Source organism: Mastomys coucha, unplaced genomic scaffold (genome assembly GCF_008632895.1).
Source record: "Mastomys coucha isolate ucsf_1 unplaced genomic scaffold, UCSF_Mcou_1 pScaffold20, whole genome shotgun sequence".
Lineage (NCBI taxonomy): Eukaryota > Metazoa > Chordata > Mammalia > Rodentia > Muridae > Mastomys > Mastomys coucha.
In genome coordinates this window covers 117,541,345-117,548,747 of record NW_022196903.1, presented here as the reverse complement: position 1 = coordinate 117,548,747, position 7,403 = coordinate 117,541,345, and positions in this window count along the sequence as shown.

Below are 7,403 nucleotides of genomic sequence, written 5' to 3'. Positions count from 1 at the left end.
TTTTTTGTGCTTTCACAATCTTAGTTCTTCCAGTCCATAAGCATGGAAAGTCTGTCCATCTTCTGGAGTTTTCTGAAACTTATGTATTACTCCTCCTTCCTTCATTTCTTCCTTCTTTCCTCTCTCTCTCCCTCCCTCCCTTCCTTCCTTCCTTCTTTCCTTCCTCATTCCCTTCTTCCTTCATTTCTTCCTTCTTTCTTTCTTTCTTTTTTCTTTTTTCTGTATTTTCTCTTTCTTTCTTCCTTTCCTTCTTTCTTTCTTTTTTATTGTGTGTGAGATAGAGTGGGATATGACTGTTAGAAGATGGGAGTGGATCAGAAAGACAGAGAAGGCTGAGTATTAGTGCCAGGGGCAACACACACACACACACACACACACACACAGAGGAATCAAAGCCAGGTGTGAGTTTGTGTGTGTGTGTGCGCACATGCACATGTGTATGGCCGTCTAAGAATAACTTGTGGGAATCGATTGTCTGCTTCAACCAGGCCAGGCCTGGAGAGAACTCAGGTCATCCAGCCTAGTGGCAAGTGCCTTGAGCCAGCTAGCTTGCCTAGCCTTTTATTTTGACACAATCTCTTTCTCTCTGCAGCCTGGGCTAGTCAGGAACTCACTATGATACCCAGGCTGACCTTGATCTGGAGGCGATCCCCCTGCTTCAGAATCCTGAGTGCTGGGATTACAGGCATGAGCTTCACTACATAGCTCATGGTCTCCATAGCCTTGATCTCCATTATCCTGCATCAGGCTCGCACATACTGAGACTGCAAGCCTGAACTAACTCGTCTGGCTAAAGAGACTCAGAAACCTTCAACTTCTTTTTGTATTTTCAGGACAGCATCTCACTGTGTAGCTCTGGCTGTCCTGGAACTCTTTATGAAAACCAGCCTAGCCTTGAACTCTCAGAGACCCGACTGCTTCTGCCTCCTAAATGAATGCTGGGACTAAAGGCCTGCACCATTTTTTTTTTTCCAAGACAGGGTTTCTCTGTATAGCCCTGGCTGTCCTGGAACTCACTCTGTAGACCAGGCTGGCCTCAAACTCAGAAATCCACCTGCCTCTGGCTCCCAAGTGCTGGGATTAAAGGCGTGCCCCTCCACTGCCTGGCTGGCCTGCACCATTTATAATTTATTTCTTTATTTCTTGAACTCTTGGGCTACCATTAATAATTGTGAATTACCAATTTTGTAATTTATATTTTTAGTGATTTGAAATTCTAATTAAAGGGTGCTCATTTATGATTTAAAACATATTCATTGCCCAGGACTTCTAGGTAAAAACACAAAAATAAAGCAATCTAGACATGTAAATGTTCCCACTGGAGGAAGGTGTGAAGCCAAGCTGCCTTGAGTTAAGCCCCGCCTTTTAATACTGGCAGGTTGAATTCACACAATCATTGAGCCAAGTCATCTTTTCCTTCAAACATTTCCTCCCTTCCTTAAATCTGAGAGGAATGTCCAAGGCAAAGTGGACCAAATGGAAGCAAATTAACAAACCAAGCGATCAGAAACCAAAATGACTTCAGAACCCTTGGAAAAAAATAAAAATAAAAACAAAAACAAACAAACACCCCCCCCCCCAAAAGACAAAACAAAGCTGAATGGCTGGAAACCAAAATGCTTTGAAATCAAACAAAGCACACTGTATGTGTGCTTTGAAGGAGGACTCTCAAAAGAGGTAATCCACAAGTAGGATTTAAAACAAGAAGCTCAGAATAGAAACCAGACTGTCAACTGAACAAGGGAAGTCTGAGTTCTAGAAAGAACTCTTGAAGAATCTACCCAAGGAGATCATGCTCGCAGGTTTGGACTCAAAGGACCTATGCTGGCACCTGCTCCAGTCGGGTGACGGCTCCAGTCCCGTGAGGGCACCAGTGAGTAGTGCTTCATTCCATAACTGTGGACACACAACGCTCACATCACAGGGAATAAGAGTTTATTCTGGGGGGCTGGTGAGATGGCTCAGTGGGTAAGAGTACTGACTACTCTTCCAAAGGTCCTGAGTTCGGATCCCAGCAACCACATGGTGGCTCACAACCATCTGTGATGCAATCTGACACCCTCTTCTGGTGTGTCTGAAGACAGCTACAGTGTATTACCTGGGAGCGAGTAGGGCCAGAACAAGCAGAGGTCCTGAGTTCAATTCCCAGCAGCCACATGATGTCTCATGGCTGTCTGTACAGCTACAGTGTACTCATACACATAAAATAAATACATAAATCTAAAAAAAAAGTTTATTCTGGAACCAAATAAGACCCACCATGGCCCAGGAACACTGATGTGGGTTACCCACACAATACCACGCTCCAATGAGATATCAGTTTCATGGGTCTTCATAGTAACAGAACAAAGAAAGCCACAAATGAAGGCACTTTTCAAAGATAGTAATGGGAATGCCAGGTAGGGTGGGCTACAGCAGAGCAAGGGCATCTTAGGGTGTCACTGCTATGGTCAGACACCATGACCAAGCCAACTCCTGTAACAACAACATTTAATTGGGGCTGGCTTACAGGTTCAGTGGTTCAGTCCATTATCATCAAGGAGGGAGCACAGCAGCATCCAGGCAGGCATGGTGCAGGAGAAGAGTTGTTCTCTGTATAGCCCTGGCTGTCCTGGAACTTACTCTATAGATCAGGCTGGCCTCGAACTCAGAGATCAGCCTGCCTCTGCCTCCCAAGTGCTGGGATTAAAGGCCTGTGTCACCACCTCCTGGCAGGAGGAGCTTTATTGCCCACCCCCACAGCGACACCCTTCCTCCAACAAGGCCACACCTACTCCAACAAGGGCACACACCTCCTGATAGTCCCACTCCCTGGGCCAAGCCACCACAAGGGGAATCTCTGCTCTAGGCCTTAGATTCTGTTTGATGACATGATTAATCTTTGGCTGGTAGAAGTTAGCAGCCTGTTAATACACTCCAAAAGGTTTTCCCTGGTAGGTACAAGGATGTTAAAGTCAGACACAGTGGTCAGCAAGGAATGGCTTTTGAGGAGTCTGAAGATTGTCTAAGATGGATTGTAATTAGGTTTCCCTAACTCTAATCTCACTCTCTCCACAACCACTGAAGTTCTAGTCAGTTAATCAGCCTTTCGTAAAAGCTCAGTTTAAGGCATGGTTCTTTCTAGAAGCTTTTATACACACACATACACACACACACACCAGTGCACGCATGCACATGTGTGTTATGTATGTATAATTTGTTTGCTTTGTGTTTTTGAGACAGGATACATAGCTTCTTTGTATCTACCCCTTGCTGTCCTTGAACTTGCTCTGTAGACCAGACTGGCCTTGAACTCACAGAAATCTGCTTAAATGCTGGGATTAGAGGTGTGTACCACTTCCTCCTGCTTCATATTTATATTTTAAGGATTTGTTTATTTTTATTTCATGTGTACGGAGAGCTTGTAAGTGTGTCTGTCCATCAAGTGCATGCCTGGTGCCCAGGGAGGTCAGAAGGGGGGCATTGGATTCGATGGGACTATTGTTACTGATGCTGTAAGTTGTCATGTGGGTGCTGAACCTGGGGACTCTGGAAGAACAACCAGTGCTCTTAACCTGTGATCCCATCTCCTCAGCCCCTATATTGTATTTTGAGACAGCATCTCATGTAGCCTACTGTGGCCTCAAACTGACTGATGATCTTGAATTCCTGATTCCCCTGTCGATTGCAGGCATGTGCCTAGCTAGGATGTACATCCCCAACACTGGAAAGGGGGTGGGCAAACAACAAGCATGTATATTTAACATATATATTCATATATGTATCTGCAAGGAGAAATACAGTGATTTACTGTGATGGTTAAGTTTAATTGTCTACTCGGTACAATCTTGTGTCCCTGGGAAAGAGGTCCCCAAAAGGAATTATGTAGATTACGGTGGTCTGTGGTCATGTGTTCTAGTTTTGTTTCTGTCACTGTGAGCGAATTCCCTGACAAAAGCAACTTGGGGAGTGTGGCTAGTTTTATGGCAACTTGACACAAGCTAGAGACCTTGGAGAGGAGGGAGCCTCAGTTGAGAAAATACCTCCAGAAGATCTGGCTGCAAGCAACACTGGAGGACATTGTCCTAATTAGTGATTGATGGGGAGGAGGGCTCAGTCCATTGTGGGTGGTGCCACCCGTGGGCGGGGTGTCCTGGGTTCTAGAAGAAATCAGGCTGAGCAAGCCAAGGGGAGCAAGGCAGCACCTCTCCGTATCTTCTGCGTCAGCTCCTGCCTCCAGGTTCCTGCCTTGTTTGAGTTCCTGCTTTGGCTTCCCTCCATAGACTGTGTTCAGAGCATGTAAGCCAAATAAACCCTTTCTTCCTCAAGTTGCTTTTGGCCATGGCATCTTATCTTGGCAACAGAAGTCCTAACTAAGACAGGGAGAAAGAATTTATTTTAGCTCGTAATCCCAGTCTGTAGTCATCACAGGGAAGTCAAGGCTGGAACTTGCAGTATTCACAATTCTCAGTAGCATCGTGCCTAGCACTGACTCACTCACTGACGGACATAGTTTTCTCCAGGCTTCATTCAGCTACTGAGTACTTGTGACACCCTGTAGCATGAAGCCCAGAACTCCCAGTGAGCCTACAGCATAAACGTGGGTGGGTGCCTGTACGGCGCCTTGCTGCCCGGATGGCAGCAATAACGACCGAACACTGAGACTTCTTCTCTCGACGGTTTACTCAGGAATATTCTTTTGTGTTACAGCTCTCCTAGGTACCCAGGTGTTAAAGCTCTTTAAGGTACCTAGGTATTACAGCTCTCCTAGGTTCTTAAGTGTCACAGCTCTTCTTGATGGCATGGCTCTTCTTGATGTTGCTGCTGCTGCTTCTTTCTTCCTCCTCCTCCTCCTCCTCCTCCTCCTCCTCCTCCTCTTCTTCTTCTTCTTCTTCTTCTTCTTCTTCTTCTTCTTCTTCGGTGCTGCAGGTCTGCTTGCTTCTGTGGAGTGGCATGGAATGGCTGGAAACAGCCCCTTATATACCCGAGCTTGAGCTGCCAAGTCCTCCTGGATTGGTTCCCCGGCAAACTCTCATTAGCATACACCTGCTCGGGAGAGCACATGCGCAGCATACACCTGGGAGGAGCGCATGCGCAGTGGAATCGTCTATTGCTACAGTGTATCTGGAACGAGCGCCATCTTGGATTTTATCGTCCAAGCGGCTGCCTACAGGTGCCCTTCATGTTTCTCTTGCTGTTAGCCTATACTGTCTCTCTTTTTTAAAATATTTATTTATTTTATGTATATGAGTACACTGCGGCTGTCAGACACACCAGAGCAAGGCATCAGATCCTATTACAGATGGTTGTGAGCCACCATGTGGTTGCTGGGATTTGAACTCAGGACCTTCGGAAGAACAGTCAGTGCTCTAACCCGCTGAGCCATTTCGCCAGCCCCACCTATACTCTCAATATCTATTTCAGCTTCTGATACTTCGATTTCTGTTTATATAAATTAGACAACAAGCTACCCCTCCCTTTATTTTTGATACTGAGTCACACTATGTTGTCTGTACTGACCCCAAACCCTGGGGTCAAGCAATCCTTCCTGGGTTGCTAGGATTTCAGGTCTTTTGGAGTTGGGACATCTCCTCTTTGGTTATACTCTGGGCTTTGCCTTTGCTGGGACTAGAGTTACATAGGTTTAGACACCGAGAGAAGTGATGGGATGAGTTGGAGGAGCTAGTTATTGTTTTGCCTAGCAACCACTTCTGTGAGGTTGTTGACATTTCCTTAAGCAACCCAGGAATCCCGAGTGGGGCTATGTCAGAAACAGACAGACATGTTTGTGTCTTTGGACAATGTCACAATATATTGGTTAACACTAAAGTCACAGGCTACTTGGGTTTGGTTGGCCGCCATTTGCCAAGTAGTCCCAATTTTCCTTGATAGATAGCTATCAAAAAACACACGGGCACTTTTATTCTGATCTTAAGACTGAGCATGGTGCCCCACACTTTAAATTCCAGCACTCAGGAGGCATAGGCAGATGGATCTCTGTGAGTTCAGGATCAGTCTGGTCTACACGGTGAGTTTCAGGCCAGTGAAACCCTGTCTCAAAGAAAAAAAGGAAGAAAGAAACAAACAAACAACACCAAAAAAACCTGAACTCAATCTTAATTACTAACATTAACTTTATAATCACTCAGTATATATATATATGTGTATATATATGTATATATGTATATATGTATATATATGTGTGTATATATATATGTGTGTATATATATACATATATGTATATATGTATGTATATGTGTATACACATATATGTACATATGTATATATATAGACACACACACCCCTAATGGTCATTGCAGACATATATGTATATATGTAAGTTATGAAATAGCTCAAAAAAGTGTGTTTGGGGGTGTAGTTCAGATGGTACAGTGTTTGGTGAGCATTCGTGAAGCCTTGGGCCTGATTTCCCTGTGTATGCCTGTAATCCCAGCATTTGGAAGGTAGAGGCTAGGATTAGAAGTTTGACATTGGGCTGGAGAGATGGCTCAGCGGTTAAGAGCACTGACTGCTCTTCTGAAGGTCCTGAGTTCAAATCCCAGAAACCACATGGTGGCTCACAACCATCTTTAACGAGATCTGACACCCTCTTCTGGTGTGTCTGAAGACAGCTGCAGTGTACTTACATATAATAATAAATAAATAAACCTAAAAAAAACATCATCTGCTGCTATATAGTGAGTTCTCAGGATATACAAGAATATAAACGAAGTATAAATGAAGAGTCTAAACAAAGGAAGGAATGAAGGAAGAAGGGAAGGAGGGAGGGAAGATGAGAGGTTCATTAGGGTGGGTCATTGCCATCACAATATAGGGGGACCTTTTCTTTATGGGATGCAGAGGAAGGTGTGACACTCTAATTAGGTATAGTATGTTCGATCAATTCTCTGGCCTGGTTTCCCTGATGCGATTTTAATATGCCATATAGTTCCGCTTTACTTCGATAAGGACACAAACATGTTAAAGAGCACTGGGGAGGCAGTTCAGTCAGCAAAATGCTTGCTGCATGAGCAAGAGGACCTGAGTTTGGATCTCCAGCACCCATGTAAAAAAATAGGGGGTGATGGTGCACATTTTTCTGTTTGTTTCTCTGTGTAGCCCTGGCTGTCCTGGAAATAGCTCTGTGGACCAGACTGGCCTAGAACTCCCAGACATCCAGCGGCCTCTGCCTCCAGAGTGCTGGGATTAAAAGCATGTGTCACCATGCCTGTCACTATGCCCGGCTGTGGTGTGCCTCTTTTATATTAGTACTGGTGAGATGGAGACACGGAGATCCTGGGAGCTTGCTGGACAGCCAGTCTGGCCTTAACAGTGATCCCTAGACTCAGTGAGAGACCCTGTCTCAAAAGCAAACTGCGGTAGCCGCCGCCACCACCACCACCAGCACCACCACCACCAGCACC